Raw genomic sequence first — 10,950 nt, 5'->3', positions numbered from 1 at the left:
CAAGTCAAGATGTTATGGCAGTCGGCAAGCTCTAAGAAATAAAAGTTGGTTTCCTTTCCAATTTTCAGTAATGTTGTGTATTATGGACACCAGCCTTGTACATTTGATTCAGGACAAAACCTACATCCCACTTTTCAGAGAAAATCATCCACACCTGAGATGGTCTCTTGGAAGTGGACAATGGATGTATGCCAGATAACATAAAACATTCTTTTTCTGAATCCAGCTGGTTCAGAGAGCAGAAAGTCATAGAAACACTGCAGAAAAAGTGACTCTGCTGTGTACTGTACCTTTGATTAGTGACAGAGATGACAGCATTTGAGCCTCTTACTAATGGTGAATGTCAGCTCCTCATTCAAGGAAGGAAGCCTGCCACAGTTATGCCTGCTCTTCATCCTCCAGAGCACCCAACAATTAACTGTTGTTCATTATCACCCAGCATGTAACCTGCTGCTCTGCAAATCACTGCACAGCTTAACCATGGCCATCTCCATCTACAGCTCAGTATTGCCAGCACCCTAAAGCCCATACTTCTATCAGGACAAAGAAGGAGCAAGAATGGGAGAACCTGTGGCTTAGAGTCACATCATGGTGTCTATATTGCTGAGACTTTCCTCAGCATTTCATATAGGACTTCTGCTGGCCTTCCTCAGGGGAATAGATTTTGATTAAGCTGAGAAAGCTGGTTATTTTTCTGTCTGTACTCAGATTTATGATGAGCAAACTCTTTCTCTCTCAAGCCCTTGGGAGCTGGAAGTATGTATATAATTCCATTACATTGTTCTACAGTTAGAGCGTGTTCCTGATGGCAACATGATACAGTAATGCAAAGATCCACTATTCCTTATTACTTTCACAGAAGACGTGAATAACTAGCTATCTCTAAGCTATCAAGAGATTTAGCTGATATTCATCTGAGCTCAGCAGTTAGTGAGGTGAATCTGTTTGGGGGAAAAGAAGCTCTTCAAAAAACTGTCATCTAATATGATGTGATCTTCAACAAAATAAATCTGGTCTCAAAATTTTATGACCATCTGCAACTTTGATTTTCTTCTGAAAGCCAAATATTTCTGACCACAAAAAACAAAACAAAACAAAAAACATCCTTTCCATTTGCAATTGGGAAAAAAAGACTAAGGTCAGCCTAATGGATTCAGGATTAGTCATTATGATTCACTTCATAAATAGCAGTCCTGGTTATTGTAAATTTCCTATATCTAGCTATCTAGTTTCCTTCGGGAAACATATACTTAGTTGAAAACAGAACAAATCTAAGGCCTCAGTCTTTATATTTTAGGCTTGATATTGAGTGACGTTTTGTGGCCTCTTACTGGCTGAGGATCCATAACTTATTTTCTGTGAAAAGTCCAAGAAGTCCCTTGTGACTTTAGCAACCATTAATCTTCAAAGCCCTCCATTGTTCTGCATTCCCACCAGGCACAGAGCACTGTGGTCGGGACAAGCTCTGTGCTAGTAGAGAAGACTGCAAAGTTACTGTTTGGTTTTGTTTTAATTCCTCTTTTAATGTGTACGGTTTTCAGCATCCAGCCTCCTTTTGTTTCAGCTCTAGGGTTGGGTTTTCTTTTAGTCATTAATTACTTGATTTAGTTTTCTCCATTTTTCTTATACTTTTCCCTCTTTATGATACTGTTGCCTGCTACAAAGGGAATTGGATTTCTTTTATGGCATGTTTCAAACACTGGCTTTTTTTCATAGTATATTTTAAAATGTTTGTCAGCTTTGACTTTTTATTCTTTATAGTGGTTTGAAAAATGTATTTGCTGATCATGAAAGGTACCAGACCATGACAGCACTGGAGACAGAAATCTTCTCTTTCTGCTATCCTTAGAGTACCTATTCAAATTCTACAGCATGAGGCACTTCTATAAAGTTTTCCATCTTCACAACTACCTCAAATACTGTATAATCCTCCACGTGCTAAGAAAAGGATAGTATCTTTTACCTTCATGAACAGAGTGTGTGAAGGTCTTGATTAATTACAAAGAAACATCCAAAGTCTGTGCATGATCTTTAAAGTTTTGCTGATACCCTCTCAGGGGAGGCAATGAAGCAGAAAAGAAGGAATTTAAATAGGGAAACAGAGGCCATACCCAAGTAATTTGCTGGCAGAAAAGGGGGAACCAGTGCCGTAGCCACAAAATGCAGTCAAAAGGATCTGTCTTGTCTTCTGTGGTAGGCATAGAGGACAGGAATAAATGTCCTTTGCCTAGCAAATAGCTCTTCCCATTACTCCGTGTGTAGCTTGGAAGAAAGTCCCCATTTTCCTTGCTCCAGTAAGTCCTTAAAGCCTTAATTACAGAGCTCTGAGAATAGGCTGAGAGAACTTGAGGAGAAAACAGAACAAAGAGCCATGCTCAGTGTAACATAGCATGCTTATGTTTGGAGACCTTGTATTATTGTACTGGCCAACATGTGCTCCATGTACCTTGTGTGTCCTTTCTCAGTAGAAAGACTCTTCTTTTCAGGGGACTGAGACCACCCAGGTGAATGGGAAAGTGCCTTGGGATATATGGTCACCTCAGACAGGCCCGCTGAACAAGTTTCCCTACTGCTGCTGAGAATTGAATTCATACTCATAAAAGGGTCTCAAGACAGCAGATCTGGACACCCAAGCTGGAGAGACGCCCTTTCCAGGAGTTTCTTAGGACTCTCTTGTATAATTCAAGTTTCTGCTTACATACCACCGGTGAGAGTAAAGAGCAGCTGTTAAATTTTTTTCCCCTGTGTGTGAGTAATAAAAAATCCTGGTTTACCTTGAAGCCCCTCTAATTGACTCCCTAATACTGCCAGTGAATCCCGTATAATCCTGCACTCTGCCTGCTTGAAAGTCAGCAGCAGATTCAAGCATTGCAGGGCTGTCCAAGTCTGTGCGGTCACCCCATTCATTACTCATGAAAGAGACAGCGAAAGACCCGAATCTCAGGGGACCCTCTCATCTTTACTTTACTCTGTTTGTTTGTTTATTTTGCCACAACACAAGCAGTAGCCCAGGCAGTCCCAGAGGACACCACTGCTCTTAAGACCAGGTTTTCTAGAAAGAGCATTCAACTTTTGGGTTGCCATGAGCCTTGTTTTTGAACTAGTTAAGCCAAGATTTTTCTCCCCTCCACCACACCTCCTTTCTTAGCGTGAAATCTAGTAGAAGCAAAGTAAAAGTATCTCTGTTTATTTGTTTAATAAATAAAAATAATGATAACACTGTACATAAATGAAAAGCAAAGGTACTTCCTGTAAATTTCTGAAAGCTTCTGAAAATAGTCTCAGAACTCAGCTAAAATTAACACTGTTATGTAGCCAGAGTTTCCATGAAAGCATCTGTACCTGGGTGCCTGTACAATTAAAATTCTGCAAATAACTACAGCCTCTTTGCTGGCCAAAATTCTGTTACATCTCAACAAATGAACTCCCTTTTTTTCTTGCTGGAAAGTTGGCAGTAACCTTTTTCACTTTTCCCCAAAAGCTATTCAAAACAGTTCTGATATAAAGAAAAGTGTGTTGTTTCATTAAAAGTTTTATTACTGTCATGGTGTATTCAGTGCAGTAGCCAGCTGCCACTGCTTGGTTATTCAAGGCACAGACTCACATGCACTGATGGCTTTAGCATGCCATGGCTGTCTGGCAGAGTTTGCTGCCAAGTAGAGGGAGTGGTAGGATAGGACATATGTCCATGGCTCAGACTACTCATTTCAAGGTCCAAAATATTAGTGCAAGCTCTCCTTCTTCTGCAGTACCACAGATTACTAATGAAGATGTTGCAAGGCAAGAACTTGTAGTCCATTCTTTTACTTCTGCCACAGAGCAGCAATGCCCCATGTTGGGATGGGTCATCCCTGGGAGAAGTAATTGCCAGAGCTTACTCCCGAAGGACTTTTCTGTCAGTGTCCAGAGACAGATGGGATGTTAAAACATTACAGCATTAAGTGAACTGCCCAAAGTCACAAACAGAGCCTGTGGCACCCAGAATATTGAAAAAGAGGTAGCACAGCACTGCAGCTGATGATGTGCTGCCTTAGCGAGTGCTTTGTATTGAGAGAAGTCCTGCCAGAAGCTTGCTCTGCAGCCACTGTCTCCTGAACCTCCCCTCCATCTTCTCAACTACCATGGTCCCTCACCATCAGATGACTTGACATCAGATACAGCCTGTGGCAAACAGCTCTCTGATGTGCTTTCCTCTGCTTTACTCTGCTTGGAGAGATGCTGTGTGTCCCTGCTTCCGGCCTTCCCCAGTATCCTGTCTATGAGCATCCTGGAAGCCTGGCAAAGCTTAGCTTGTGTCTTGGGAAAAAAGGTGGCCTCAAGGAAGGAAGAGGGCAAAAGGAGCAAGTGCAATTTGTGAAGGTAATTCCTTAGAAACAAATAGTGGTGGGTTATGTTTTGCTGTGAGTTCTTAGTGGTATCACTGTCACTACTGTTGCTATACACTGCTCTTTGAAAGACTATGTTGATAACTTCTGTTACCAGAAGAGTGATTTTTTTTTCCACATCATTTGTACTTATTTTTATAAATATGAGCAAATAAATAAATAAAATAACTCCCCAGTCAAATAGAAGCTCTTCCTCCCAATTGCTTTCATAGAAAGTTAAGTAAACAGATGGGCTTCCTGGCATGTCTGAAGTGGATGTGTGTATCATATTGCAGGCAATGGCTCTCTATATCATCCAGGCAGGATTCACATCTCTGATGTATGGAAGACAGCACTTAAGTTAAACCTCTAAGCAGCCCTGAAATCACACGCAGTTGGCTCAGAAACAGAGGCTGGGCTAACTACTTCCTCTCATGCTGTACTGGCTGGTTTGCACTCAGGAGTCCCTCCTCAGTTTCTCTATACACCATCCAGGTCAAGCACATCTGGCAACATTCACTCTCCAGGAATAAGGAGCCCCAACCATGGTGATCAAAGACAATTACTGTTCCTTCCCAGCTGAGAGATCAACAGCTTCTTGTGCAATGCTATATTTCTCTTTACCACACAAGAAGAAAAAAAGTCAAATATGGTAACAATATCTTTAAAAATATTTCATGAAGATCAGACCTCTTGTGATTCATCCTTGAGAGGGTACGAGGCAGGCTTCAGAGCCTAGGTGCAGGAAAGCAGCGTGCCATAGCATGTCGTCGCAATTTTTCATCTGACACTGGACTGGAGGACACAGACACTGGTGCAGTTTTCTCACTTGAAGAACTTCCCGATATATAAAACAGTTACCAGGCAGTTATCTTGCAAAGATCTCAATATTTAGAGCAGGATACATTGGTCAGAAGCTGAAGAAAGGGGGAGGGGACACCAAACTGGGTTCTATATAAAGCATACTCTTTTAAAAGAAAAAGAAAAAAAAAAAAGGATTTTTTTTCTATCCTGTGACAGGAGGTTTCTGTTTTATTTGTTGGCAACTTATTATTTCCAAGTACAAGATAGTCTTCCTTGGTGTACATCTTTAAGATGGAGTGGTTGGGCAGTAGAAAGGAGAACTGTCTCTTTTCCTTGTCCTGGCTGCTGGACACGAGAGAAAGTGGGAAGACTGCTCCTTCCCTGAGAGTATCTGAACGGATATGTCCTGGGGTAGGGGGACTGCAAACATCAGCTCTGAGTGGGGGAGAAAATCGGGGACTGCTGAGAATCATAGAATCTTAGAATCATAGAATCATTAAGGTTGGAAGAGACCTCTAAGATCATCGAGTCCAACCGTCAACCCAACACCACCATGCCCACTAAACCATGTCCCTAAGCGCCTCATCTACACGTCTTTAAATACTTCCAGGGATGGTGACTCAACCGCTTTCCTGGGCAGCCTGGGGAAGAGCAGGGGGCAGACACGGAGCCAGGCCTCCGAGGTGATGGAAAGAGAGGGGCTGTTCCTAGGGACCCAGAGAAGTCTGTGCAGAGCTGCTGTATCCCAGGAAGCAGATGTTGCACATCAAAATGATACGCTATGAGCAAACCTGAGGGAAACGGTCACCTTGCACGACCAGCAGGGAGGATTCTTGTCAAATTCCTTTATTTTTGTTCAAGTTAACCTGAAGATCTTATTTCTCTACATTGTAAAAAGATCCCTTCTTTAGTTTAGGTTCTCATAAATCCCAGCTCCAGAGTTTTGAAATTCCTTCTGGTGTTCTGGGGGGATTCTTGCTTTAAGGAAAATATACAAGCAAGTCTCCCTCAAATTTCTGGCTGATTCAGAGTCCCGTCATAACCAATTTAATCCTAACTTTGGTCAGGTCTAAGTTTAAAGTAAAAGATGGTGCTCTTTTGTACTAAAAAAGTGGTAAGAAATTGCTATCTTCCAAAAACATGTTGGGGAAAATAGATAGCTCTGTATATGACTCTGTCTTAGTTTCAATTCCTTCTCCTTTTATCAAAACTGACCTGAAAATGCACTTCTCTACTTTAATTGTTCCAGCAAAAGTCTCCAGTGTAGGCCACTCCTGAAGGTGGTAAAAAGTGCTCTACAAAGACATGATAGAAGCTGAAAAGCAGTTATCACTTTTTTTTTTTTTGTAAATTTGCAAAACTTGAAAATGGTGTGAATTAAATATATGCTTAATAACTACAAAAAATGCATCTGTCAGAAAAGTATGTTGCTGCTAACTGAAAAAAAACCAAGCAAACAAAAAAGCAACCAAACAACCAAACAAAAAACAAAACAAAAAAGATTAAACACACACACCCCTCCCCCAAGGATTTTGTAGCTTTGACAATAAGAAAATGAGACTGGCCAAAAGGGTCCCTCAGTCCCAGCATCTTGTCTCCGGCAGTGGACAGTAGTATCCACTTACAAAAAGGTAAGAAAGAAACAGGTGAATATTTCTTCCAAGTGCAACCTTTCCCTTCACATGCTGTCCCATCCTCTGGCAATCAACAGTTCAGAGGTTTCCTGACCAGAGGATGAAATGATAGTAAATATCAGATTCATACCAGGGCTTTCTTCCACGGCCTGTTCAGTCTAACTTATGGCCACCCATGATGCCACAATTTGTAAAGAAATGCTACCAACCATTGCTGCCTGTTCAGGCATTCAGATATTGAACCAGGATAAAAGGAAATGACTGTGTCACAAAAATGGTGTGAGAAAGCTGTCATGCAAGTTTGACCTTCAGAAATGCCCTTACCTTAGGGTACCTGACTGCAGCCACATTTCCTAATGTTTTGGTTATAGTTCTAATCTGAGATTGCAAATAGGATCATGAAATGCATCAACTTCGAGAGCCAGTGAAAGATAACTATCTGCTGAGAAGAAATACTTATCTATCTGGCAGGTAAGCCTGTGACAACTGGAAAAGATTTCTGGAGTACAATAGATTTAAAATTTGTTCCCCAAATTCCTTGGGAACTGGGAAATATGCTTTGAAGAGAGGAACTGCAGCTATCGGGCAAGAGTAATTCACTTAACGGCAATCAGTGGTTGTGCTTCAGAAAATACAGCGTACTCCATAATGAAACTCTGGGGTGGGAAAGAAGAGAAAAAGACCGATTTCTTATTTAGTTTCCTTCTTTTACCACACATGGCCTGAGTTTGCTCTGGGAGGGAAAATTGGACCTTCTAGGTATTTAGCTTAAAAAATAAAGCCAGTTCTTCTAGTATTTATCTTAAGATTTATTAAACACATAATTAAACTGCCTTTTCCTTTACTATCTCCTATTGAACCAGACTAACATGAATTTTGTAGGAATATCAGAAAAAAGATACTGAAATGGAATGCAGCTTTCAACCCCTTTCGGTGCCTAATGCTAAAAAGGGGGATATAGGTTTTTGTTAAGCATATGTTTCTTAATGATCTTCTTGATGTTATATTTGAGACTAGGAGGAAGAGGAGAAATCGGGTGATGTGCCAGATGGACTCAAGCAAGGAAATACTGAGTGAAGAGATGGACACCCACAGTTACGAGCAGAAAAGAGATCCCCTTTTTCTGTTTCTCTGAATTTCAGTACTAGTGTGAGGTCCTGGATTGACAAGCCCAGAGACTTGGGTCTCCTGTTTAGCCGCAGAAACATTATACTGTGGGTTAGCTTTCTGTTTTTCCAAAAAAACAGCCACAACACTAGAAATACTTCAAAGAGGCAGGGGGAGAGGAGAGGAGAAGAAGGAGTGGTACCAAAAGATTAACTAGACGGTACAAAGCGACGGGAACCAAAGGAGGCAAGAGCAATCCCGTACAATATTCCCAGCGGCGGGCTGAGAAATGGGAGCAGCTGGAGCGTGTTCACCAAGTTGTCGTGCAGACAGGAGGGCAGCCCAGGCGGCCAAGCCCATGCTGCAGGGAGGGTGGGGTGGGCTGCGGGACGGGGGGCTGCCTGCGAGCGCTTGGGTTGGTGCCACCCAGAGCAAGGCGCTGGGTAGGATGAAGGGGGGGGGGAGGCGTTGCGGGAGTCGGTGTGATTTCACCTGGGGTCGTGTGGGAGAGGGAGGGAAAGCCGGGTTTCTCCCTGCCCTCCCTTGGGTACCGCACTTTCTCAGCCTTTCTGACAGAAAGGAGCAGTTACATGGGAGACAGGCTGGTCCTTGGAGCAGAGCTACAAATGATTAATTGTATCAAGAAAAAGAAACAGTGTCTCCTCGCTGAGCTTTGTAACGGGCTTCATATAAATTTGCGTGAAATATTATGTGGGATTACTGCAGCCAGCCAGGAGTTCAGCTGCAGGAGCCAAGAGGAGGATGGGAGCCCGGCCAACAGGAGAAGCAGGAGATGAAGTGGATCGTGTTTGCCAAGGCCAGGAGGAGAGCCAAACCATAGCTACAGTAGCATAGTAATGAGAAATGGGAATTGCATTCAGCATCGGTTCTTCTTCTTATCACGATCATTATTGCTCTGAATCTAATTGTCCTGCCCTCCTCCCCTCCCTTGCCGCAGGCCCCAGCAGAATGTAGGATAACAACAGAAGGTAGAGAAAATAGCATATAGGAGTTTAAACATAATCCTGCTGGAGCCCACAGCTGGTGTTGCATGAAACCACTTACCCGCCCACTAGTGCAGACCAGACGGCGGTAACAGACGCTCTCTTCTTACCCAGGAGGGGTGTAGGGGTGGCGGGGGGGGCAGAGGGATAAGGGAGAGGGGTGACTCAAAATGCCATTTTCCAGGTATTTTACTCACAGCAGCACATTAAGGACAATTAGGGAGAATTGGGACTTAGGACGACATTTTTTGGACCGTCCTGCTTTCTCCCACTCCCACACAGTTAGCGCTCACTTTGGTTCCCACCTTGTTCCCATCTTGGTTCCCGTTCATCTCCAAAGCAAATCCTGCCCTTCAAAGCCAGAGAGGGCTGAAAAGGCAGCTGGACCACTGGCTCTTGTCCTGTCCTTGCACCTGGGGAGTCCCTGGTTGATTTAAGCAGAGAGGTCTCACCTGGAGCTTCTCACATCTATGAACATATAAGGTGTGGCAAAATTGGAACTGCATATCTCACCCTTATTTTCTTCAGGGAACAGATTGCAGTCCCAGACCTGAACATCCTTCCCAGAAAGCTACGTCTGGATCCAGACTTGGCATCCTCAGTCTGTAATGGCCTGAACTCAGCCTCTTCCCCCAGAAATAGTTCAGATCCTGAACAACTTTGTGCTTTGGGACTCTTTCTAGGATTTCTGATTCTGCGCAAAAACACCTTGGCCTTCGTGTAACTAATAACCGGTGACGAAGGACCTGAACAGACTTTCCGAATATGTGTATTATCACAGCTGAGCTACATGCTGAAGGTGCTCTGCAGGCAACAGCCCCTCTTGGCAAGCCAAAGGGGAACCTTATCATTAGCTGTGCCAAATGGAGCAGCACTAAGCCTGCTTCAGCCAGACGTCGTGCTTTGCCTACCTCTGAGGCCTTTACACCGTTGGATGTGCTGCTTTCCCCTGGGACTGAGACTTTCTCGGCAGGGGTGGGAAGGGGGGTACACTCAAACCATTATGGAATAACCTACAGTCCCAGCCTGTGTGCGCAGACAACCTCCAGCCTGGCTAAGAAAAGGGTGTGTTTTTTCTCTCTCTTTTTCCCTCCAGCTGGAATGAAATGTGAAATCTTCTCATAAACGCAAACTGAGAGATTCTTGTTTTCTCAAAGGACACAGGGCAAAGACTTGAATTTCTTCTCCCAGCCAACATTGAGGGAGTTCCCCTCCTGGAGGGAAGGTGCTTGCCAGCCTCATGGGGCATCAGAGTGCCTGGAAAAGGGCAGCACTGCCGGAGACCTCTGTGTGCCACCGGCTGGGGATTCATCCCTTTGCTCTCCAAAGACACCTCCGCAACGTCACCCCTGTCTCCCGTCGTAACACCTAGTCAGTGTGGCTTCTCTCCTACCCTTGCTCATGAAGAAAGGCTTAGCTTTTCTGGTGTACTGCGTCAATGCTAGTGCTAGCTCTATGCTTTATTTGAGGTCGCCACTGTCCAGAGAAGCTTTAGAAGAGATCATACACAGCTTTCATTAAATGTTTCAGGAACTTTTATGTTTCCATGTGCATAGAAATATATACATTAAAAATTTGGCCTATGTCACACAGGTAGTCTCACTGGGGACATAAATTAAACTTTGTATGTTTAGAAGAAAAATCCATCACTAAAGTAGCTCCTCTTCAAAAAAGAAGATTTGAAAATGAATGGTTTTGACGTTAATGAAAAAGATTCCCTGTAGAAGTAGACATCCTGAAAGAGTAGAATATACACAGATGGGATATCTCTCTTGTTTTGTTTTCATTTCCTTTTGCAGTCTTTTTGCATTTTAACAAGTTAATTTGGGCACTGCAAGCCAATGTTGGCTGTGCATCTACATTCACTAGACTGCCCAGGGCTTTCCCCTTGCAGAAGTCAGATCAATACCAAGCTCCGTGTCAAACCACCCAGACTCTGGTAGTGGTGATTTTGCTTTGTTTTGCTCATCACATTCTGCCCCTGGGAGAGGGTTTCTTAACTTGGTCCGAACTGAGACAGAGTGAAAAGTAAATTGT

This window comes from Pygoscelis adeliae, unplaced genomic scaffold, assembly GCF_000699105.1.
Source record: "Pygoscelis adeliae isolate BGI_AS28 unplaced genomic scaffold, ASM69910v1 Scaffold65, whole genome shotgun sequence".
NCBI classification, from domain to species: domain Eukaryota; kingdom Metazoa; phylum Chordata; class Aves; order Sphenisciformes; family Spheniscidae; genus Pygoscelis; species Pygoscelis adeliae.
The sequence above is the reverse complement of the archived record's forward strand: the minus strand, read 5'-3'. Positions refer to the sequence as shown.